The sequence below is a fragment of the Rosa rugosa genome, chromosome 1 (genome assembly GCF_958449725.1).
Source record: "Rosa rugosa chromosome 1, drRosRugo1.1, whole genome shotgun sequence".
Classification (NCBI taxonomy): domain Eukaryota; kingdom Viridiplantae; phylum Streptophyta; class Magnoliopsida; order Rosales; family Rosaceae; genus Rosa; species Rosa rugosa.
In genome coordinates, this window is record NC_084820.1 from 50,335,374 (window position 1) to 50,361,739 (window position 26,366).

General features: G+C 44.7%; 2 long non-coding RNA genes across 2 annotated transcripts; both read right to left on the bottom strand.

Annotated features, from left to right (window-relative positions):
- Positions 1-10,729: 10,729 nt before the first annotated feature.
- Positions 10,730-16,442, bottom strand: LOC133725291 (uncharacterized). Its single transcript, XR_009854339.1, has 2 exons — positions 12,315-16,442; positions 10,730-11,925 (listed from the first exon to the last, which is right to left on the bottom strand). It is a non-coding gene; the product is annotated as an uncharacterized LOC133725291 (long non-coding RNA).
- A 5,610-nt stretch (positions 16,443-22,052) lies between these two features.
- LOC133725292 (uncharacterized) lies at positions 22,053-26,119 on the bottom strand. The gene is made up of 3 exons (XR_009854341.1): positions 25,550-26,119; positions 23,773-23,883; positions 22,053-22,920 (listed from the first exon to the last, which is right to left on the bottom strand). It is a non-coding gene; the product is annotated as an uncharacterized LOC133725292 (long non-coding RNA).
- Positions 26,120-26,366: the final 247 nt, after the last annotated feature.

A 26,366-nucleotide genomic window follows, 5' to 3' on the forward strand; every position in this document is an offset into this window, starting at 1 on the left:
GTTTGTTTTTTTTTTTGAAACTCCGCGAGGTAACAAAGCGAGCCGTGACGCTTTTGACAAAGCTATGGACCGTGTTGAGATCGATAACTTCTTGGAGACCATGTATGCCTCCGGGCTGGCGGCTCAGCAGACGGTCGTGAATCCGGAAACACTGGCACTGAGCCCGTCCGAGGTTCCAGTGGTGCTACCTATGCCGCACCACTCCCACCTTGGTGGTGACGGCCTGCCCATCGTTCAGGCGGGGGCCAATGTGAATGGCGGGAAAAAGGGGTCTGCTACCACCGCACCGCAGAAAGAGAAAGTGCCTGCCGTTCGGCGTGGGCCACAGAAGGAGAAAGTGGTGAAGCCGGCGGGGACTTTCAACGCCGCCAGGTTGGAGCAGCCGCCGAAGGGGTTGAAGCCTGCTGCTGGAAACACAAGGGTGCTTCAGCGAAGGCGCCGGCAAAATGACTCCGCTGATGAGGAAGAGGGGGACGATGCGGAGACCATCGGGGCCCGCCAGCAAAAGAGGGCTCGACAAGCTCCGCCCAAGGCGCCAGTGGCTGCTGAGAGAGAGGTTCCTGCGAGTGACTTGGACTCATTTGCCGCATACGCAGAGTTCATGACCGACGATGAGCGGGAATTTCTTTACCACCTCTGCGAGCGACTGGGGTTTGGCGGCCTAGCGGGGATTTCGCGCCCAACGGCCATTGACCAGTCGCCCTTTAGCTCGGTCTTAGGTCACCTGTCGGTTGGGCTGCACGAAATGTTCCTGGCAGCGTCGAAGCAGCCCCGGGTTGAGCGGGAGCTCAGGGAGGAGATCCAGGGTCTTCAGAGAGAGCTGGCGGAGGCCAGGGACAGGCTGGCGGAGGTGGAACGGCGCCTGATAAAGGCGGATTGTGATGTCGCAGATGCCCGCTGCAAACTGGCTGTGGCCGTCAAGCGGGACTTAGAGCAGAATGATCATGTCTCCAAGCTGGAGCAAGACATGTCCCTGCTACAGGAACGGGTGGCCGCCAAGGATAAGAAGATTGATATCCTGCAGCGGGAGTCCGCCGCCAGACTAGCCGAGGTGAAGAAGCTGGAAGGTAAGGTCGCCCGCCTGAGAGCTGAAAGGAGTCGCGCTGCGGCTGCCGCTGTTGAGGTATTCAAACAGTCGGCGGATTATCAAAAGGCAATGACTGAGGCGGCAAAGGCTGGGGCAGTAGCCAATGTGGAGATGCTGACACAGAAGGGCGCTATCGACTGGGTGAAGGCGTCCCAGCCCAACGTGCCGCCAGCTCAGAATGCCCCGCCGGCGAAGGGTGTGGTCCCCGCCCAACCTGAAGGTGCTCGCTCGGGAAGCGGAGAGAGTGGCGCACGCCCGGCGGATGGTTCCCAGCGGACTCCTCCTCCTACCCAGTCGGAGGTGTCGCGTGCTGGTTTCTTGGCGGCTCATACTCGGGCGGATGGTACAATAGAGACTCCAAGTCCCACTGCCCGAGGGTCTGACCAAACAAGCCGCGCACACCCGCCGCCGCATGTCGAAGGTGAAGATGCTGAGGACAACCCCTGAGAGATGTTGAAGTCCTTTTTGTAGCCGCTGAGGCGTAAAAAAAAATTTTTTTTTTTTTGTAATGAACATTTTTGGGTGGGGAGTCCCAGCCCTGCGTATATGAATGTGACCTTTCGAAATTTTGTTGTGTTTGTCATGATATGTCTATACCGTTAGAGTTTTGACTTGAGTTTTCTTTTGTGAATCAATGAAACATTAAAGGAATTAAGATAAGTCCAAGTGCACAATGTAGCGGACTTGGTCCGCTGACTGTTGCTGGCGTTGCCAGTTGCCCTCAATGCTAGACTTGGTAACAATGGTTTGAATAATTCCTCGTTTCATTGATAGTTGACTGATCAGCGTTTACAAAAGCGGGGTAGTACCCGTTGGGTAGCTTCCCTTAGCTAAATATTGAACAAAAATTTAGCCAAGTCAAGATGCTCTTGGGTAGCTGTATGACTATTTGTAGTAATACCGAAGGTGTTCGGTATTCCAAGGGTGGGTCGTTGTGACGCCATCCTTGTCCATTAAGTAGAAGGTTCCTGGGCTAACGACTTCCACAATTTTGTATGGACCTTCCCATGTTGGGTGGAGTTTGGTTGGCGGTGGAATTACTTCCTTCATTACCCAGTCCCCCAGTTGAAGGTTCCGGGCTTTGACCTTGGTGTTGTAGAAACGCGATATCCGCTGCTTGTTTTGCAGGTTGTGCAAATGGGCCTTGTGTCGTTTTTCCTCTAGGAGATCCTTGTCTACGTTGACGCCGTCGCTGTTGGTCTCTGGGCAGTAGCCTTCGACCCTAGCAGTAGGTTGAGTTAACTCGACAGGTAGGACAGCCTCTGTTCCGAACATCATACAAAAAGGAGTTTCGCCAGTGGCGGAAGTTGGAGTTGTCCTTATGGCCCATAGAACTTCTGGAAGCTTCTCCGCCCACAAACCCTTGGCATTGTCGAGTTTCTTTTTCAGCAGCTTCTTGATTATCTTGTTTGCTGCTTCGACTTGGCCGTTGGTTTGGGGGTGAGCGACAGATGCAAAACTCATTTTCGTGCCAAGGTTAGCGGTGAAAGATATGAGTTCCTTGTTGTTAAACTGTGTGCCGTTGTCTATAATGATTGTATGTGGGACACCATAGGGGCAGTAGATGTTCTTCCAGAGGAAGTGAATTACCTTGGCGGTAGTTATTGCCGTCAGTGGCTCTGCCTCTATCCACTTGCTGTTGTAGTCGATAGCAACAATGTTGTACTTGAACTGGCCTTTGGCGGTTTGGAATTTTCCCATCAGGTCGAGGCCCCACGTTGAGTGAACCCACGGGCCGATGATGATTGACAGTGGTTCCGCCGGTGCATGTGGGAGATCATCATACTACTGGAACTTGTGGCAAGATCTCGATATCCATCGGGCGTCGTCGCCGAGTGTGGGCCAAAAGTAGCCTTGTCGCATTGTGCGATTGGCCAAGGATCTGGCGCCCGAGTGGTTTCCGCATTCTCCGCCGTGTATCCTTGTCAGCACGACATTTCCCTCTTCTGGGGTTAGACAGCGGAGGTTGGGGTGGGTGAATCCCTGGCGGTAAAGCTTGCCATTCTGGATGTTGTAGCGGGTTGCTCTCTGCTGAAGCTGTCGTGCCTTGACCTTGTCCTCTGGCAATGTCCCGTTGCGCTTGTACTCGATAATCTCGTCCATCCAGCTGGGATTGACCTCAATGCTGAAGATCTCCGCCAAGGTTTTTGTAATACTTGGCCTGTCAAGACACTCCACTCTTGTGTCCGCTGGACTTTGATGTGGTTGAGCGGTTGCCAGTCTCGCTAGTGAATCAGCCTTGGCGTTCTTTTCCCTGGGGATTTGTGTGATGGTGTGAAATTTGAATTTTTTTAGCAGTGTCTTGACGTACCCCAAGTATGCCGCTAATTGTTGGTCCTTGGCCTGAAAGCTGTCGTTGACCTAGTTAACGACTAACTGAGAATCGCTGAAGATGTTGACACTGTCAGCCCCTGAATCGATGGCGAGGAGTAAGCCGGCAATGAGTGCTTCGTACTCCGCCATATTGTTTGAGGCTTTGAAGTTGAATTTCAACGCGTATTCCACACTCAGCCCCCTGGTCCTGTCAAGATGACCTCGGCGCCGCTGGCCTTGGCACTAGCGGAGCCGTCCACATGCAGGTTCCAGTCTGACTGTAGGGGAGCTGGATCTTCAGCGGTTACCATTTCCGTTCCGGGCTCTGTCTCCGTGCCGGGTTCTGGCTGACGCTCGGTGAGTTTAGCAATGAAGTCCGCCACCGCCTGGCCCTTCATGGCGGTTCTTGGTTTGTAACCAATGTCGAACTCGCTGAGCTCAGTGGCCCACTTGCTGAAGCGCCCCGAATGTTCAGGGTTCTGCATTACCTGCCTCAGCGATTGATTGGTTAACACATGGATTGTGTGGGCCTGAAAGTATTGGCGGAGGCGCCTGGCGGCAACGATGAGTGCGAGAGCTAGTTGCTCCAAGGGAGGATATCTTGTTTCTGCTCCGTTCATGCCTCTACCGGCATAGAACACTGGGAGTTCATCCTGGCCCTCCCGCCGGACAATGGCGCAGCTTACCGCTGACACTGATACCGCTAGGTATATGAACACTGTCTCTCCTTGCACAGGGATAGAGAGGAGTGGGACTGCCGCTAGGTATTCCTTCAGGCTCTGGAATGCCTCCTGACATTCTGGGTTCTAGTTGATGACCTTCTTGTGAGTCGTTTTGAGGAGTTTGAAAATGGGGCACACTTGTCAGTGAGTCTGGAGATGAATCGAGAAAGGGCGGTTAACTTGCCCTGGAGGCACTGGACGTGTATTTTCCACTCAGGGTCCTTCATATCGAGGATGGCTTGTACCTTCTCCGGGTTAGCCTCGATGCCTCGCTCGCTGACGATATAACCCAGAAACTTGCTGGCGGTGACGCCAAAGAAACATTTTTCTAGGTTGAGACGCATACCATAGGCCAAGAGAATGGTTACTATGATCTTGAGGTTTGCCACATGTCCGCTGGCTTTTATGCTCTTGACCAACATGTCGTCCACGTTTACCTCGATTATTTTTCCGAGATGTTCCGCGAACATGGCATTCATCAATCGCTGATAAGTTGTGCCGGCGTTCTTCAGACCGAAAGGCATAACATTGTAGCAGTAGAGGCCCTTGTCGGTGGTGAAGGTGGTGCACTCCTGGTCGCCGGGATGCATCTTGATCTAATTATAGCCGGAGAAAGCGTCCATCATTCTAAGGAGCTCATGTCCGGCGGTTGCGTCAACCAGTTGATCAATGCGGGGTAGCGGGAAGCTATCCTTTGGGCATGCCTTGTTAAGATTTTTGAAGTCAACACACATTCTCCACTTTCCGCTGGGCTTCTTGACCATAACCAGGTTGGAAATCCATTGGGGATAGATGACCTGGCGGATGAACCCAATGCCCTGGAGCTTGGCAACCTCCTCTCCTATTGCACGGTTCTTTTCTTCATCAAAGGCCCTCCGCTTCTGTTTGATAGGATAAAAGGATGGTTTGATGCTCAACTTGTGCGTGATGATTTCAGGGGAGATACCTGGCATGTCCGCGTAGGACCATGCAAAGACGGCAGCGTTATCACGTAGGAATTGAGTGAGTTCCGCCGCTACCTCTGGGTCCAATTGGGCTCCTATGCGGACTGTCCGCTCAGGGTGCTCGTCCGAGATGCAGACAACTTTCAATGATGTTTCTGGGTTGACTGGCTCCTTCTTTACATACTTCTTCTCGTCATCTCTAAGGTCCTCGAATATATTTGGTGGCGGTGCCTGATTTCTCACCGTCAAGATTTCATGGCGGCGCGTTGACTGTGCTATAGTCGTCGAATAACATTCTCGTGCCAACTGCTGACTGCCCCTCACACAGCCCGTGCCGTTGGGTGTGGGGAATTTCATGAGAAGCATGTATCCGGCGATGATGCATTTGAGCTTGTTGAGTGTCGGTCGTCCGATGATGGCGTTATACGAGCTGAAACAATCGACGACTATGAATTCTGTATGTATCTCCGCCATGCATGGACTACTGCCAATAGTCAGCCGCATGTAGTAAGAACCCAGCGGTTGCGTGACGTCACCGTAGAAGCTGAGCAGTGGCTCATGATCCTGGAGTAATTTCCTGTTCCGCTTGAGGTGGTTGTAGCAACCGCTGAATATGACGTTGACAGCGGAACCGCTATCCACCAGGATTCTCCCCACTGAAAATCTGCCAAGAATGGCATCGACCAAGAATGGGTCGTCGTGGGGTAGATGCACTCCGCGTTCCTCCTCCTCTGAGAAGGTAATGGGCTCCCAACCAGACATTGGGAGTTTGGCGGATCTTTCGTAGCGGATGTTGTAGACTTCCTTTGGGTGATTAGCTCGTGCATAGCGCTTTCTTGCCCTGTGAGACATGTTAGTGATTGGAGCACTGCCGTCGATGGTGTTGATGCGGCCCAAGGTCTCAATGTTGGCGATCACAGGTGGCGGTTGGCGCACCTTGAATTGCTTCATCTTGCCGTCACGGTACAAGGTCTCAATGGCCGTTTTGAGAGCATTGCAGCTGTTGGTATTGTGACCGCTATCCTCGTGGTATTTGCACCACCTGCCGGTGTTTCTTGGTTTTCCCGCTTTTGGGTATCTTGGTGGGGGTGGCGGTGGGATCTGATCCTTGCACTGATTGTATATTTCCTCATACGAGGCTGTGAGGACTGTAAACATTGCATACCGCTGAGAGGACTCCGTTTGTTTGTTGCGGTTATCCCCATAGGATGGGAGGTTGCCCTTGTTGTGGTATTGGTCCTTCTGCCGCTTGTTCTGGTAGTGGCCCTGTTGCCATTCCCTCTTCTTGTCAGTTGGCGGCGCTGCAGGGGTCTTGTTAGCGGTCTCCTGGTGACTGGAGGAGGGTTGTGTTGACTTTGTTGGTGTTGCTGGTGGCGGTGGGGTTTCTCCATATGTGATGAATTCTGCCTGGGCATGAATGACCGCTTCACTCATGACGTGGTCATATACCGCATTTGGATGATTGTAGTTGAGGTGATAGAGGAATGGCCCCTTGAGGAGTCCCTGCTTGAAGGCCGCCGAAGCCATCGTTTTATCAAGATCGCGGCATTGAGATGCTGCCACCCGCCATCTTGTGACGAATGCCTTTAGTGTTTCTTCCGTACCCTGCTTGACGTTGAACAGCTGACTTGTGTTGTGATGTCCGGCGGACAATAAGATGAACCAAGAGAGGAAGGCGTGTGATAGTGCATGGAATGAGTCAATGGATCCCGGCGGACGCTCGAAGAACCAGTTCATTGCCTCACCGTCCAACGTTTCGCTAAACAGGTGGCACAGGGTGGCGTCGTCAAATCCCTTGTTGTTGGTGACCTTCTTGAAGGTGTCCATATGGACCAAGGGGTCAGACATGCCGCTGTAATGTGACATCTTTGGGGTTTTTGCGTACGCTGGTCTGATAGCCTGCAGAATCGCAGCGGTGAATGGCCCTGGTCTGGACGCGAAAAGCGGGTTTGGAGTTGGTGTCGGGGCGCCCGACTCCTCCCGGATTAATCTCTGCTCCAATTGTTGCATCATTTCCAGTATTTGGGCTGTTGCGTTGCCGGCGGGACCTGCCTAGATATTCTGTTGAACATGTCTGCGCCTTGGAGCAGGCGGATTGCCCTCAGTCCTTGCCCTAGCTTCCGAGCGGTTGGTGTGCGGCAGTGACTCCGCCTCCTGCTCTAACATTAGTTGGGGGACTGGCGGTGGTCCCATCTCTAATAGTTCAGGTGGGTTCAGCGGTACCTGCAACTGTATTATTGGTCCCGGTACCAATGTGCCAGTGTTAGGCCGACTACGCCCGGTGCTCCGTGACTGCCCGCTCTGCGCTGGATTGGCGTTTGCTCCAACATCCTCTTTAGTTCATCAAAACGTGACATCAGCGTAGCCACTTGTTTTTGGGCCTCGGCCTTCTCTCTGTGCTCCTCTTCACGTTCTCTGTTTGCCTTATGAAGGTCCGCCAATGCCAGCTCGTACAGAGCGGTGAGATCCTGGCCCGGTGGGCGGCTGCTACTTGGATTTGCCTCACCGCCGGGGTTGGCTGGGGTGCTGAATAGTGCGCGGTTAATGCCTACTGCTGGGTTGGTGGGTTAGGGAATGGCGGATTGGTCTGCCTGCTCTTCAGCGTTTCCCCCGCTACCGTTAGTTATGGTAGTTGTGGTGGGATGACCTTTTGTTCAAGAGTTCCCACAGACGGCGCCAATGTTAATGCTCAAAGTCCGGCGGTAGCCGAACCTTCGTTTAACGCGGGTCCGATAGGCGGACAGCTACTCTGTGGACTTGTTGATCTCCGCTAGCTGTCAAATGAAAGACAGGGCGTCAGAGGGAGACCGCGTTGGGCGGTCTTCACTTCTCCGATGCCTAAGTCAGTTGATGCAAATAGACAGCATAACAATAAATGAGTAGTAAATGCGTAATTAATGAGGAGAGAGGAAAGAACCTTTTATAGGTGAGGAGGAGGCTGATCTTCTCCTTGTTTTCGATGTGGGACTGATGTGCTTCAGTCCCCAGCGTCAGGAGCTTCTGATGCTATCTTGGCACGGCGCGTCGGCGGTGATCTGGGGGTGATCCGAGGCTCAGGCTGTAGCTCGCCTGGCTGTGTGTCCGTAGGCTATTCCTTTGGCAGGAATCAGTACCTCTGGCGGTACCCATGAGCGTAGCTCATTATAGCTAATTATGCTTGTGAATGTACATGTATGTACAACGTCTATTACGAGAGAATATTTCTCATCGTAGTCGATTCCAGGGCATTTTGTGAGAAGCCTTGCGCCATAAGGCGAGATTACCATCTCTTTTTCTCATCACACTTTCTAACGAAGACCTATTAGTCTACAGGTTTTATATCAGGAGGTGTTGGCATCACTTGCTCAAAAACCTTCCTCTTCGTTAGAGAATCCAACTTAACCTGGATCACATCTTTCCATTTAGGTCAAATTTCTCTACGTTGGTATTCATTCATCAACGGAGCGTGGTTCAATATCATCGGACTCAACAAACTCATGCACAACGAAATGCGCAACTACATCATCAATTATGATGGAGTTTCTATCCCACGTCTCATGTACACTAGTGTAATTTCCATAGAGCTTTATATTCTCAAGAGTAGGTTCTGACGTTGAGGCGTCCCCCAACGATAACCATAATTCGAAAGATTCTCATGAGACGGATTTTGAGTGTCGATGATCCAAGGATTGGGTTATGCCAAAGTATCCTTCCAACCCACGGGCCTCCCACGCATTCTAGCTGGGGTCATGGCCTACAACTCCAGAGTGCCACTCTCTTTGGCGTTGGTACTATGCCTACCTCCTTGTAGGGTAGCACTACGTCCTCTCGTAGGGACGTCCTTCCTTGCAGGCATATTTGCAGCAGATGTGTGATCTCGTCACTTTAATAGGGATTGAGATGAGACATAGTGGGGACAGGCCACGACAATTCCTATCGTTCCTGCTGAACATTTGTGTTCTTATCTCCCCCTAACGACGGGAAGATTGTCTCATCAAGGTGACAACCCGCAAATCTAGCGGTAAGGAGATAGCCTTGCAAGGGTATTAAGTGGCTGACAATTGTTGGAGTCTCAAATCCAACGTAGTTGCCCATTCGTCTGTAAGGACCCATCATAGAGCGATGTGGCGGCGCAATTGGCACATAAATGGCACACTCAAAGATGCGTAAGTACGATACTTGTAACCAGTTGTACCCAGTCACTAGCTATAACGCAGAGATAGATTGAGTTGTACCCAGTCACTAGCTATAACGCAGAGATAGATTGAGTGGCTGTGGGTCGTAGACGAATTAGCATAGCTGCATGCGACATTGCATCACCCCAAGCGGATATAAGGATATTGGTGCGTATTACCAAATTCTGGGCTACCATTGTAGTCGTTTCCGCGAGACCATTTGGGTGTGTACATGAGAATATGATGTCCAATATCAGTCCCAGTGATATGCAATAACCATCGAAAGTCTTCGATGTAAACTCTCTAGCAACGTCAAATCCGATTGACTGAATAGGATGATCCGGGGAGTGAGCTCGTTGTCATAGGATATGTGCTAGGAGTGTAGCATAAGCAGCATTACAAGTGGACAATGGCACAACACGTGACCAGCGTGTTTGCTTGTCAACCAACATCATGAGATATTTAAACGTCCGCAAGTTGATTGAACTAGTCCACAGAATCCCACAGACTCTATGTAAGAACAGAATGAGTATTTTCATATCATTTTCAGAGGACAGTCTCAGTCCTAACTTCCCTAAGGAACCGGCTTTGTAAAACGAGCGAGAGGCTTTAGAAGCAACCAATGAGGATTTTGGTTGGGTCTGAGCGTCTGAAACGCTATTTGAAGCAAAGTTGGTGATTACAACATCACCTAGGGCGCCATCACCATGATGGACGCCATCCATGGTGTCATGGATAGGGACTGTGCCAACCCTGGGCTGGTGGTGGACGGCGGCGGTCACACTTAGTCTAGGAATCAACTTGTGATTCGTGCTTCGTTTCGCTCGAAAGAATGTATGTCCATGTGAAGTCTTTAGTAGACGGATCATCATATCATGACTAGGATGACCTATCTTGTCGTGATAAAGCCAATATGTGTCTAAATCCAAGAGATCTTCTCTCATAACTTTATTGGGTTTAATAGCTCGAATAGTGACATAGAGTCCACTAGAGAGACACATAAACTTCTCTAAGATGCGCCTTTGTTCGCAATCATTAGAGGTATTGCAAAGGAACTCATTTCCGTTCTCTACATGAGTTTTCGCATGGTATCCGTTGGCTATTCCTATTGTGTGAATTTTCCCTAGGAGTGTAGAGAGTTTCTGTGACGATAATCAAGGTGTCATTTGGCAAGGGGAACTTGGGCTATTCCATGTCCTTGGATTAATACTAATGGCCTAGCCATCGTAGTCACAAAGTTATATGCTCATAATCAAAATGGAGTCATAATGAAAAGAACTGAAATTTTATTCATAAGCCAACAGAGTACATCATTGTCTCTTAACTATTAGGAGAATCTAATCCAAATGCTAGCTAATGCAAAACAAAGGTAGTCGTTTGACTTCTTTCAGTAACTCCAAAATAAATATGACCAGGTGAGTAGAGAGATGTCGGTGGAGCAAAGCTCGCTTACGTACCACTTATCTCAAAACCTTCCTAGACATCATACTCATTTTGGATGAGCCTATGTGAAGAAAAAGTAAACCAATGATATTTACTACAAAGTATATGGCAATTGCCTATTACATCTCTTAGAAAAATAAAGACTTAAACAGAATTGGCGATCTATTGATTCCAGCCAGATTTGTACACTTCAACCCTTCATTCTAGATCATCTTCTTGATATTCTTGTTCCACATAGTGAGCTTCTCTTGCTTCACAATATGCTTTGTAGGCGATGACAATTTCTTCACGAGCTCTACAAAAATGTGTGCCCAATGACTGGATACTCCACATCGAGAACATACATTTCTTTGCTCAGACTCCATTGACTGGGGCGCTTTGAAAGCATCATTTAGATGGCTCTTAGTGTTGGTAGCGCCACCAACACAGTCAAAGGCGTTGCCTCTCTCTCTCTCTTTCCATGTTGACCTCTTCGGTTCCGTGTTCGCCTATTTTGGCGGTTACCTTCCCAAGTAGAGCGATTATATGGACCAAAACGTCCAGAAGTATCCCTAAGATTAGGGTTTCGCTCTTGGCGCCCTCTCTTAGGGGCGCGACTATAATTGGATTCCAGAATATGCTTTGTTTCCTCGGATCTCGAATTATAGTTCTTCACAAGGATGTTGTCATGCTTTTCAGCGACATTCATAGCTCCAATGAGCTCATGAAACCTTGTGATCCATCCTGCAGTAACATCGATTCAATAGTTCTTAGCAACCATCAATGTAGAGACGGGGAAGGTAGAGAGAGTCTTCTCAATCAACATCGCATCTGTGATCTCTTTACCACAGAATTCCATTAAGGATTTAATGCGAAGTGCTTCCGAGTTGTAGTCAAGAACTGACTTGAAATCACAGAAGTGAAGGCTATGCCATCTCACTTCTAGGTCAGGAAGCAGGGAGTCACGGACGTTGCCAAATCTTTCTTCGAGTGAGACCCACAGCCTTTTAGGATCTTTTTCATTCATACACTCGTACTGGAGCGAATCATCCATATGACGAGTCATTAGGATGATGGTTTTCGCCTTATTTGCCTCTAAGGCTACTCTATTTGCTTCCAAATCTTGAGCTTGCTCAACAGTTAGCACGTCCTGACTAGGCTCGAGAATCATATCCAGGATTCCATCGGCCTTGAGATGCTGGCGAATATCACGAACCCACTTGTGATATCCAGAGCCAGTTGTTCCCAATGGAGCGAAGTCCAATTTGTTCAGATTACTCATCCTGAAAGAGAACAAGAAAAAGGATTAGTTTCAGAGAGGAAAAAGCTACACTAAAACATATAAAATTTCTGAGCGTAGTCGCTTCCAAAAAATTATGAATTTCTGAGCTTAATCGCTTCTAAGAAATTAAGATTCCAAGAGATATTGGATTAGATCGAAACAATGACGTAAGTGGTCGATCATAAATTCTCTACAAACTCTAAGTTTGGAGATCTCAACAAGCTCCAAGCATGGAGTGAGCACGAACCCCCACAGTTCGGCTTAATTAGGTCTCCCCTATGATGAAGAAAGGGGGGTAGAAGAAGGGAGTTTGCAAGTCCCAGAGGAAAATAAGAGAAAAATAAAAATAAAACTTCAAAAACGGGAACTAAAAGAGCCTTGAAAACATACCTCAAAAAGTGTCAAAAAATTTTCGGAAGAGTCGCCGGAAAGTTGCCTGAAAACTGCCGAAAAAGTCGTCTGAATTTGGTCGCCGGAGGTGGCCGGCGGTGGTCGCTGGCCGGAGCTGCTGCGCAGCGCTTGCAAGGCTTGTGCGGGGGCTATCAGCAGATGCCGGCAGGGGCCTGCGAGGTGCTTGCGGCGGCTGTCGGCAGACGCCTGTCGAGGCGTGTGCGGGGGTAGCTCGAGGTCTGTTGCGAAGCACGCGCACGAGCTGTCGATCGACAGCAAGCGAGGCTAGCAGGAGAGTGCTTGCGGGCTGTTATCAAGGGCTAGCGAGATTTGCCGGCAGGATGTGCAGAGGGTGAGCGAGGGCTGCACGGGGGCTGCGCGCGGGGCTGGAACAAGGCTAACCTGACCGATTCAAGGGCTTCCGACGGCTGGTTCAGTGTCTTTCCTCCCGGTTCTTGGGCTTCTGTTTTCAGTTCTAGATTTATGGAATCTAGGTGCTACTTCAGGTCAAATTTGGTGGTAGATGGCGGTCTGAAAGGTGGTGAACCGAGCATGAATCCTTTTTCTCTTCTCGGGGTCGGTTCCGTGCTTTTCCGGCCGGTTCTGCCGCCGGTTCTGGATTCCTGGGGTCGAGGGCTTCAAGTTATGTAGCGGAGGTAGAAAAGGTTTCAAGGTTTTGTATTCGGATTTAGGGTTTTAGCTATTTGTTTTAGGGTTAGGGCTTTGTGCTGATAACGTGTTTAAGGAAAACTGAATTGGGAGAGAATTGAGTCGTACTTTCATTGATAATAGGGGCCTCTTTATATAGAGGATTACAAGACATAAAATTAGAGTTGTACAAAGAAAGATAATCGTACAATTAATCGGATATCTATGAATATCTCCGAGAATATCTCTAATTCATAACCCTATTACAACTAGGTCAAGTAACCTAGAGTTTGGGCCAGACATATATTCTGGATTTACTTGAACAGGTTTTTAATTATGCTTAATTAAAAGTCACCAAGCCACTATGTTGGCTCCATGTTTTTTATACATTGTCGGAATATACCACCTCTCCACCGCCTCAGATAAATGGAATGATGATTAATTAATTATCAATTAGAGCCACTCGCTGACCCAGCTGATAAATTAGTCTCCAAAAACATCTCAGCCACAAATCAAGGTATAGTGGAGAAAAATTAAGTTCTTGATACCTTTTGCGAGCTCATTTCGCTGGGAGTTCACCTCTTGTCTGTACTCCATTCGCAGACTTCATGCAACTGCTCGCATCAATCTGATGAACCTTCAATGCCACTGTGATTGACAGAAGATTGTTCCTAGTTTCACTTTGAGGCCACTGGACTTGGCCCTTACAAAACATAAAACTCTAAACAAGTCTTATGGTAGAATTCCGGATGCGAGCCCAGCGGTTCGCTGCCTGTCCTTGATTCGCCAGCAATGTGAGGGATCTTTCGCGTAGCTTAGCAGGTGAATTTCGCTGTGCTCCAAGATGTTTCGCTCAACTTCTTTGAGGTGGATGTGCCTATGGGCCTCTGGGCTGCTTTGCGAACAAACAGAAGAGGCTTCCAAAAGGAGCTTCTTCGCCATCAAAGACAGGGAAGCTTTTTTATTTTGCCGCCGCCAAACTTTAGGCGTATTGCACACTTCGCATGCGCACGACGGCATGGGCCTCAACTCGACATCAGAGTCAAATAGCCTCCAAATATCTTAGAAATTAGGTTCAAGCCACTGCTAGGCCAGAACACTATTTTTGCATCCGAGTATGCCCATAACAAAAAACTCTTTTTTGAGTTTCTCTTTTCTATTTTTTTTTTTTTTAAACAACGAAAAGAAATGTGCAAACTGAAAATTGACAAAAAAAATTAGAAGCAAATAAAGAAGCTAGCAGCAACACGTTTGGCTAACCTCTAGAAAGTCACGAGGGAGACCATCTATGCTTCACTCCAAGTTCCGATGTATCAAAATTTATAGCATGAAAATTCCTCCTGTGAGAGCTTGTAGGAAAAGAACAAAAATACTTCGCGTCAAAAACTTGGAAGAAATTTGGCTCATAGGAGGAGTAATCTTGCCCCCCAAATATCTTTGTTAGTTGGCGAAGCAGGATCTTCAATTGTAATTTTGGAGATGAAGATGAGCATAGATTGGCTTTGTCGCCAACTACCATGTCATAGAACATGGTGTCTTCAGAATTAGCCACGAATTGGTTTTTACATTTGACCACTTGTTGGTCTGAATTCTCCATGTCAAGAGCCTCAAGGAACTTGAACTGCTGCATGTGAGCCCCTAAATAACGTTCGTTTTTTCGAAAATTAATCGTTCGAACTAATTTCACAACTTCTCCGAGCCTCGTACTCGCTCCCACTATCGTGAAATCACTTCTAAAAATCCACGGAATTTAATTTGGATTTTTTTCGGGGTATTACAATCTACCCTCCTTAAAGAAATTTCGTCCCGAAATTTAAGCGTAAGTCAATTCCTCTCAATTAAGGTTGACCTAATCATCGAATCTCTATCAATCCCAAAGTTGTAGTAATCTACAAAGCCACAGCCCTTTGTATAAAAATACATTCCTATGGCCACTAAATCCTTTCGTCACGATGTAAATTCACAAAACAACTGCTCAACATCACTCCACATCAATTACACAAAATCATCACGTGGATCATCACAGAGATCATCACTTAGATCTTCACAGAGATTATCTCATAGATCCTCACATAGATCATCACCCTGTACTGGCATACAAGCACAGTAAAGACTCCCACAAAGCGTTTCGCTACTCCATTAGCATCACGGTAAATCTCTATAGTAAAACTTAAGCATGCACTATTCTACACAACAATAGAGATGCATCACTCAAAACAAATCATCCCCAAAAGTACACCAATAAAATATGTCACCCAGTGATGATGACGTGGGCTTGCTCAATCCTTGGGCTAAGCATTAGGGCTGGCCAATTGGGCCGAAGGAACCGAACCATTCACATTTCGAACCGGCCCGAACCAATTTGGGTTTAACATTTGGGCCTACCATTCGGGCCGAACAATTGGGCTTAACATTTGGGCCTACCATTCGGGCCGAACAATTGGGCTTACTATTTGGGCCTACCAATCGGCCCACCGACTTCCAGCTCGGCTACGGTATGAAATTGTACATACCGTAGGTATACCGTATATATGTATGCATACCGTACAGACCGTATATACGTATGCATATCGTACAACTGTATATACGTATGCATACTGTACAGACCATATATACGTATGTATACCGTACATACCGTATATACGTCCGTATATCAAGCATATACGAGATCCAAAAATATTTGTAAGAGGTAAGGTTCGAACTCCCGACCTCGAACACGAAGGTTTTGCTCCCAACCACTGAAGCAAGAGCTGCCTTCATTAATATATGCCCACGTGTTATATTTATTATGTCATAAGCGACATAAATAAAATAACGGGGAAGGCAAGGTTCGAAACCTCAACCTGCTGCACAAAACTTTTGTCCCCAGCCACTGGAGCACAAGCTGTGCTTAATATAATGTGTACAAATGTTATACTTATTATGTCATAAGCGAACATAATAAAAATAAACGAGAGGCAAGGTTCGAACCTCTGACCTCTTGTACAAGAGCCTTGCTCTTCAACCACTAGAGCACCAGCTGCTCTCGTTACTATCCATGCAACTTCTTTTATTTATTCTATCATAAGCGATAGAATAACAACAAACTGTCGGTACACTCCACGTGCCACGACACGTCTCTTCCGTGATTTACGGAAAGCAAATCACTTTCGGCTAAAGCTGTCTGCCACAGCGTCTCGAGGTTCGGCCTGTCCCCTTACACGCTCAACACGCGTCAACAGCTTTTCCGGGTTTCGGGGCGACTTTAATCCAACGCGTGGATTCAAATTCTGAGATCGTTCATCCAACGGTGGAGATCTGCTCACCTTGTTCTATAAATAGGTGCATTCTGGAGAAAAACTGTTCACTCCAAAAGAAAAGAAATTTTCTTCCGAGCTCAAGTCTTTCTCTCTCAACTCTTCAGCCTTTCTCTTCTCAAATCCTTTCTTCATCAATTTCGATCCTTCTCTTCTGATCTTCTCTCCCATCTAGTTGATTCAATCCCATCTTTCCTCTGAACTTTCAGATCTTCAATCTTTTCCTCCAAATCTTCAATCCTTCTTTCTCAGATCTTTTCTTCCATTTGAAGATTCGATCTCATCTTTCCTCTGAGAATCTCAGATCTCCAATCACCAGTTCAACAACTCCAATCCTTCTAACAAAATCTCCCTCAAACACTAAACCATGTATTCCTCGATTTTCACATCCTCTCACTCCATGACCCAAGAGCCACGAACTCTGCAACTAATGGAGCTCCAAACCCCGCAACAAATGGAACCACAACAACAGCAACCAACAGAGGAGGGAGGAAACACCCAAGCAGCTGGAAGTAGTGCCAACATGGATTTCTGGCGAAGCCGTACCAGGTGGATTCCTACTCCAGAACAAATAAGAATCCTCAAGGATCTTTACTACGTCAAGGGATTTAAGTGCCCAACTACAGAGCACATTCACGAGATCTGCCTCCAGCTGAACCAGTATGGACATGTTGAGGGTAAGAACATTTACTTTTGGTTCCAGAACGTCAGGGCTCGAGAGAAGCAGATGAATAGGTGTAATCAGGCTGCTCCAGTGCCCATGGAAACTAGTTCTCTTGGTACTGGTGGATCCATTGATCTCAATTTTGGGTCCACTGGTTCTACTGGTGCTGGTGGATCCATCGACATCAATTTTGGGCCAGCTGGTGGATCCATTGACATCAATTTTGGGTCCACTAGTTCTACTGATGATGGTAAATCCATTGATCTCAACTTTGGTTCCACCTATTCTACTGGTAATGAAGGATTTCTTGATTTAAATTTTGTTTCATATTCTTCCTCACACTTCAACACTAATACCAGTACAACTCTTTTGGCACAACAGGAGGACAAACATCCCTGCAACAACGAGGAGGAGATCACCAGGAGGTTCAAACTCTTCCTCTGTTCCCCGTGCACGGCGAGGACGTCTTTGGTAACCTGAAGGCTACTTCCGAGGAAGGTAGCGCTTTTGGTTACTATTCTGGTGGCTCAGGCGGTTACCACAGTGGCTCAAACGTTTCTCTTGAGCTCAGCCTCAATCCATCCGGAGCTGCTGACTAGGCTTAGTATAGCATGGTCCTCGTTTTCCTTTTTTTTTTTTTTTTTTTTTTTTTGTAATGTAAAATCAATAAGATGGTGTGCATGTTTTCTTTTCTTTTTGTTTAACCAACAACAACACCAAGGATCGAACCTTGGTCACCCAATACTATTTTCAAAACCATAAACAACTCTACTGCACACATCTTTCATAATGATGCAATAAAAACAATCACTCAAAAAGAATCCAACAATCAATTAAGTCGCATCGAGGTCTAGCTAGTATCCTCTGAGTCAAACCAAACACAACAATTTCATCGATAGGATTAGGGATTTATAAAGCTAAACACATCCTGAGTTAGCTAGGAAAAACCCACGTCTTTAGAGTTACTCTTACAACTCTTATAGAATCTCGATAATTCCATCTATCAATTGCTTCAACAAAAACTCACCACAATTCAATCCCTAACATTTAGCGATTCAGAATTCGAATCAAACTCCATATCACATAGTAATTCACTTGAACCACTATGGATACCTAACAAAGTCACTAAAATCAATATCCGAAATTGCGTTTAACTATATCACCTAAAATCAATCACCAAAGGCACACACTCTCATCCAACATCATTCACAAGAACTGATTCTAACTCTCCCAATTAATTACACCAAAATCAACTCCATTGCAAAACTTTAAGTGTCCCGCCTACTTAAACTTAAAACACACAACAACTTCAAATTCACTGCAGTCCATCTCCATACTATGATCCAAAACTTAAGAAAACTAGTTCACCACACAAAGGCCACAAAATTCAATTTCATTCACTTGAACAAAACTATATTCACAAGTCACGGTCAGGTCATCAACCCATGGTGTTCAAATGAATAAATTTCAAATCCAGTTTTCCTTGTGAATCGTAACGTATCGTTCCAAAATGATGCAAGCAACATCAACCACGTGTATAAGACACATCTCGCGAACTCAATTCAAATTCCGAATCACCAAAACTACTACTAATTCCAATTCTACCAACAATCCTGATTCTGAAGGAATTATAGTACTCAACGACAACCCAAAACAATGGTCTCTCATCTCTAACCATCGAGCACAAAATAAAATTCTTGTCTCGCACCTTAAACTCTGCTTAACAACTTACAAGCACAAGGAAGAAGTAACCACAATAATTTCTTCCCTAACCTCAACCCTACTAACAAACTCCACAAGGACATCTCATTACAAAACAAGATATCTATTATTTGACATGTACATCTCATCCAAAAACATATGTACGTCTAACTTAAGAAGGTAAACTTCTATCAATCAATACTCGTATCCACACTAGGTACGTGCAAAGATCCACATCATGCCTTCAACCAAACACTTCAACAATCAAAAGAACCTCATTTCCATAAAACAATCCTCGTTGACTTAACAGAGTTGAATCAAGAGGTTCCTATTCCTCAAGGATTGTAACTCGCGGCCACTGAACTTATTCCCATACGAACCTACAAGACAACTGTAAGGTTCTAAGTACAACCCCTTCGAATATCCATCACCTAAGGAGTATAGTATGCTTGGCTAATACTTGTATAACACTTAAAACACAGTATAAGTCAAATACAAATTCATATTAACCAAGTCAATACTATAGGGAAGGTATTCACGTTCCTAAAACGACCTAGCGGCCTAAACAACTCCCAACACTCACGCATACCCAATGACTTAGCCAATACCGAAGAGCACACGATGGGGATCCGCTGCAGCCGGGCCATCACTCGGAAGGTATTGACACATCACCAAATATGCACCTTACGCTCTGATACCAAACTGTCACGCCCCGAATTTTGAATAATAAATTCAAATCCGAAACATGAATAATTACAATTACAAAATCCAAATCTCGAAACTTCGAGTTCATTATTACAATTCACTCTCACAAGCAATATTGTAAAGCTCAAATGAGCATAACACACCTCACAACGTACAATTGCTGTAAAACTCTAACAATTGCTCTAACCGCACGATCACCGTCCTGGTTCTCCTGTCCTGTAGGATTACCCGCTACACAATTTGAATAGTGTACCGGGAGTTGCAACAACACAAAACCCGGTAAGCTTTTTACAGCCAGTATGAGTAAACAAGAAAGAACTGTTGATTTAATAAAATACATTTCCTTTAACTCAAGTATAGAAATGTAGAAACATCACAATTACAATGATCACCACAAAACCACTTCACTTTCTCACTCTCTTATATATATAAATATATATATATATAAATATTATACACTTATGAGTCACTCCCCGTTACCCTCATAAGGTCACTCAACATTTGGCAGACAGACTAGAGCTCTAACTGATCGTTTCCACCTACCCGGCGCGAGGGCGTGGTTCACGATTTAATGCTATTAGTTTCCACCTACCCGGTACAAGGGCGTGGTTCACTAATAGATGCCATGGTCACCCCCGTGACCTATTGATCTCCACAGATCAATATATCTCAACAAATCAACAATTTATTGTTTCTCAACAATAAATTTAATACCTCTCACAATATTGTTGCTTTTCAACAATAAACTCAACACAACCATAACAGTACATAATATCTCACAATTTCAACAATACATATTATTTCACATAAATAATATATATATAGATAGACATTCACACAGGAATGCCCATTAATACCAACTATAGTTCACACAATGACGACAAAAAATAAATTAATTAAAAGTACTCGGTTCGTAATATGAACCCCGTGAGGTTTACTCACCTCGATAATCCCGCTGCGTCTTCAATTCCGCTCAAAATACGATCCATAATCGTCCACTAACTCAAACCGTCAATCACCTAGTCAGATACGATCTTAACTTAGCAATCATTCATAAACCACACATATACGGAAATCCAACGGTCGGATTCTAATTTAATGATGATCCAACGGCCAGATCGAATTTATATGATGATCCAACGGTCGGATCCTCACGGATCGCCCTTAGGATCATCCTCCAAAATTATCACGAAGATCCAACGGTCAGATCTTCTTGAATCACTCTAACAAACATCTCCTCAAAATTATACGAAAATCCGACGGTTAGATTCTCACGAATCGCCTTCCGAATCACTATTTCACAATTATACGAAGATCCAACGGTCGGATCTTCGCCCATGACCACACAAAGCCACTGGGACAGTCATAAGATCAACATAACAAAACTACAAGTCCATCGGACGGTCCGATCTTCACAGATCACAAATCGAACGATCGAAATCGATCGAAATCGTAAAATTCATAACTTAATCATACGATATCCAAAAATTGCGTATAATATATCGAAATGATCGTATTGAAATATAGAATCTGAAAATGTACAGAAACCATATTTTTGATCCCCGGAGGTGGCCGGAAAGGGCCGCCGGAGTTAGTGGCAGAGCCGCCGCCAACCACCACCAATGGTGTCGGGGCCGGGCTGCTCTTCTTCCTCTCATCATGCTTAACAACTTTCATAACTAGCACGAAGTCTGAAAATGACCGGAAGGGGTCGAAAATTACCTTGAACAGTATGAAGGTGGCCGGAATTTTCCAGAAACCGGCGAGAAACTGCAGAAAACGGCGAGCTCCAATTCGACGTAAAAACGTCAATTTAAGGCTTCGATTCCTTCTGAAGAGTTGTTAAGAAACTCAAGAAGAACTCACTGGTTCAAGAATCACAGAAAAATATGGTCTGTAGCTCGAGATATACCGATCGAAAGCTTCTGTGGTCGGAAAAATTCCAAAATTTTGCAGAATCCGGCAAGGCTCGATTTCGACGTCAAAGCTTCAATTTCAGGCCTCGATGCCTTCTAGAGAGTTGTTAATAACATCAAGGGGAACCCACTGGAAAAAGAATCAATCAAAACGATGCACTACAGCTCGAGATATACCGATCGAAAGATTTTCGTTTCGGATTGAAAACTTACCGAGCTCCGACGAACGTGAAACCGGTCACTCTAGGTGCAATCCTCCTAGTATGATGATCAGCAGGTTGAGGGGAGTTCATGGAGCCAAGGATCGGAAGTTTTGGTGGCCGGAGCTAGGAGAAAACCGACGTTGACCAAAATCGAGCTTAAATCGGACCGGGCTTGCCGCCGCCGCTACAGGCCGCGCCGCCGTGAAAGGCTGCCACAAACAGGTGCGCAAGGACCATACGAAGCCAATGGAAGAAGTTTGGTGAGGATCGGTGGCCGGAGGAGGAAGAAATCGTCGATCGAAGTTTTGGAGGCGATTTCCGGCGGGGAACTAAAATCGCAGCCGATTTTCCAATTTTGGAAAAATCTGTTTTTATTTTTGGAAATTTCCAAAAATGGAAGCTTTATACTAAATTGGAAACTTTTTCAAAAAATCATAACTAATTCATACGAACTCCGATTTTTGCGTTCCGCATATGCACGCGATCGTATCGACGAGCTCTACAACTTTCATGAAGAAAGTTTTCCCAAATTTTGAACGTATAAAAAGTCAACTTTCGCGAGCCCCTAAATAACGTTCGTTTTTTCGAAAATTAATCGTTCGAACTAATTCCACAACTTCTCCGAGCCTCGTACTCGCTCCCACTATCGTGAAATCACTTCTAAAAATCCACGGAATTTAATTTGGATTTTTTTCGGGGTATTACATCATATATCCGGCTTATGTGCACTTGTGCTTTCTGTAGAGCCTCAACCTGAGCAATGACGCTGTCATTCACTCCTCGGTGAGAACGAAGGAACTGAACCTCTTCTGAAACAGCAACATCATGATTGTGATTGGTTATGAACTTTGATACGAAATACTTCTTCCTTTCCTCGCAGTATCGAATTCCAAATGCAGCCATGCATCCAACTCGGCTATATCTTTTACCCCTTGGGCATTGATTCCTCTTCATCTTCTTCTTCTCAGCTTGGATCGGACTCTTCCCCTTTTCTTTCACTCCCTGTTTCTTGACCTTAATTGTTGCTTTGCCCTGTTTCGAACATCAACATACCCACTCCCTTCTTATGACAAATTCGGAACAATATGCTCTAACCTTCCTGTCCCTCCTTGTGCTGAATCCAATAACACGAGAGTATAAATGATAGAACTTTTCAGCTTCACATACGCTGCTGAACACAACATCCTTCATGTCATCCATATTCAAATTACTGTAATCCTTGCCATTTAAGTCTACACACTCACCTACATTCGTTCCTTCTAACATCTCCATATCCATCATATAACATTTATCATTACCAATTTCAGATGTTTGACCAAGCCCTTTCTCTCCTCCATCACAAAATAACCCTTCCTTATCTTCCCCAATTCGTAATAAGCAATCATCATCAGATACTTCTTCGTCTGATGGTAACGAGCTGTGGTACAGATGGTCAGTGTAGCGTAGACCTGCTTCGTTGTTCTCCATATTAACCTGCATTCAAGGTCATTTCAGTTTCAAATCAATAATAAGTGTAATTTGCTGCTGTAAAAAAAGTGCAATTTTGCTGCTACAATATCCGAAATAATTTACAGCAATAATATGCCAACAGCAAATGGATAGAACATGTTGCAGCAGTACAAACTTTATGGTTGTGGTTTCAGCAAGATGGGGTTTGCATAAGGTATATCACACATATCATGGGAGGTACGACATTGTTAAAGCTAGACGGATTAAAGGTAAAATGGAAATGTCCCCAAAACTAAGCATAGATCATGCAAGGGAAAACTGAAAAAAAAAAAAAAAAAAAAAAAAAAAAAAAAAAAAACCGAACTTTGGATCATTTCAAATATATCCCATCTACAAAATCTCAATTCTGTTAAGACATTCCATTAAAAGAACCATTAATGGCATTCTCAAAAAAAAAAAAAGGTGTTTGCCTACATGTGTAAAGTCAGTAAAGTGTATTTTAGCCTTTTCCTATTGCTCAAGGCCAAATTCTATCGTTATGAGTGCTGAACAGATCACATTTTGTACTTATCATATCAAGTAATAAAACTCTAACAAAGAGATAGATGACAGCCCAGAAATAAAATTGATCACGGCTAAGACACTAAGAAAAAGAATCTACTAAAGAAGCTCAGTGAAATAAGTTTGTGTTTCATTTGATTGGATAACCTATATGTTAATACAATGAGTCTTCAAATAATTTTACACACTCAAGATACAGGAGAAGAAATAGGGACATTAAAATAGAAGATCAGCAATCCCCAGAAATATCTATTATGAACGTACAACCCCAGAGAGAGAGAGATGCAGAGAGGAAGAGGGAGAGAGAGGAAGTACTCTATTTTTGTAGCATCTTCATTTGGGAGAGGAAAAAGAGGCTCAGTATCCCAGCCAAGCTCGTCTGTAAAGTCACTAAAGTGTGCTATCAGCTGTAGCCTTGGTGATGATCTGAAAGAAAAGTTAATGACTATTATACATCATATACATCTGTGTGTGTGTGTGTGTGTATATATATATATATATATATATATATATATATATATAGAGAGAGAGAGAGAGAGAGAGAGAGACATGAAATGTAACTTCTGCATACATCGCACACATGAAACTATGACAGATTTAGGCAGCAAACAACACAACAGACAGTTTCAACATATACAAAGACCCAAATTTAAATGCTTTCTTGAACCACAGAAATCAAACTGTTGTGTATAAATGAAGAAATTTGGTAGATAGGATTTCACATCAGACGGAAACCAATGTTCAAAGTTATAAAATTTAGTCACAGTCACATTAGTACTTTATTTTACAATCTTGTGGGGTACGAAATTAACAGAAGTTTAAGGATTTTTGGAAAATAGAAGATAGTTACATCTTCCAGACAATAGATCATACAACACAAAAAAGTGCAGATGGATATATATTATAGAGTTCATCAGTCTCATCAGAACCGATTACATAATAGTTGCTTAGGGAAAACAAGAGTCAAGCCAAAAAAGAAACTGCAAGAGAGCATAAACATGTACATATGATTGCATCGTTAGCAACAAATTCTAAAACCACATTGTAATTAACTTTTACCAAAAACCACATTGTCCTGTTCTATAAAATGGACAATGTCAGACTATCAAATCTCGATCATCAATATTTTGGAAATTTGCACGCCTCCTTCACCTTCACCTTCACCAATAATTTGACATCTCTTTCATTTTCATGTCTACAAATCAAAGAAGTGATGCCATATATTTATTATTCATGATATTTCTAATTAGTTGGGACTCATGCCAATCTCACATCTGATATGCTACTAATAGTTTTAAGGAAACTGTGAACGAAGATCGATGTACGCGATTTTAAAATCTTAGCATAGCTTGAAAAATCAGCAATGACTAAAATTGAGCTGCAATGTTCTTCTGAGTCCTCAAATATCCAAAAAAAAAAAAAATTCTGGTAGTGCCTTCAGTTAAAGACGTAGATTATTCATATTACTCATCTGGTATAAGCCAATAACAAAAGTCAAAAATTTCTACAGGAGCAACAAACTATGATAAACTCCTTTGGAGAATATACTAACATTTAGAAGTTAATTTATAGAATGATATAGACCAGTTGCTAACAGAATCATTGGCAACAGAAGCCCTAAGTTCTACAAAATGGACAAAAGAAAAGCAAAAGCCATCAGTTAGAATTCCTTCTTAGGCAAGAATTACACAATTAAACCAAAAAAGCCAAAATCAACTACAATTTACAACAACAGCACAACAAAAGAAGCTCCAAATTCTAGCAAAACTAGCATTACCGCAATACAAGAAATTTTTTATGATATATTATAACCCAGCTAAACCAATATCAAAATCAAACAGAAGAGTGAAGAAAAGCAACAATGAAGGCAAAAACACACAACTTTCCATGCCCCAGACTAACACAGCAAGAGTATAACATCTTATATACACAAATATTGATTCATACTCTACTCATAGAAACCTGGTTGATTACCATATACCAGTTCAACCCGATGTCTTTCAAGTTTCAATTAGAGACCAAACTCGATAACCGTCCAAAAAAAAAAAATTCACAGCAATATCAGATATAAAAAATTTTAACAAGCACTTACCGGCCAAGATGAGGGGAAATCTCCTCAACCCCTACACCATCGATATTGGTATGGTTTCTGCAACGGCTATGCCTTGGACCGCGACCTTGACTATTGAATCTTGATATCGTTTCTGCAAAGGCTATAATGAAACAGGGGGCTCCGTTATTCCCCTTCCTCTCGCTCTGGGTTTCCTCTCTCCTCTCGTGAGAGCCGGTGGAGAGAAACTCCGCATTTCGCGCTTCTGCTCAGGCGATGCCCTGTTTCTGAGGCTTCTTGGCCTTATTTTTTCAATTCTGTTCTTCCATTTTGTGTTTCCCTTTCGCTTTGCTCCATTGTCTTCATCAAATTCCTTGTTTGGGTGTTCGTTTTGTGATACGTGGTGCCTTATTCAACAAGAGTGGATTAGTCTGTGAATTGTCTACAATCTCCCCTCTTTGCAGCTCCCATCTTTTACCGTAACGGTTCAAAATTTCACGATTAACGTTCCGTTACTGTGAAATTACACCATGCCCCAAGGATTGAAAAGCTGTGGATTGTGGCGCTCCACGTACACTGGTTTGACCGGCTGTAAGTTGCAGCATGCGTATTCCAGAACTCTCCTTGGACTTAATATTCAACCTTTGAAACCTCATTTCAAACTTTTGAAAAAAAACAAAACTAGCCTTCAACATGCCTAAGTTTTTCACCTAACGGTTACTTTAACAGGCGGAATCACTGCTGCTTGTCTTAATCCTTGGTTTAAAACTGGTTTTTTCTGGAGGATAGAAAATCTAAAAACTTCAAGCCTCTACAGGATACTTGTGTACCGGATGCATGCATGAAACAGATAGGTTTA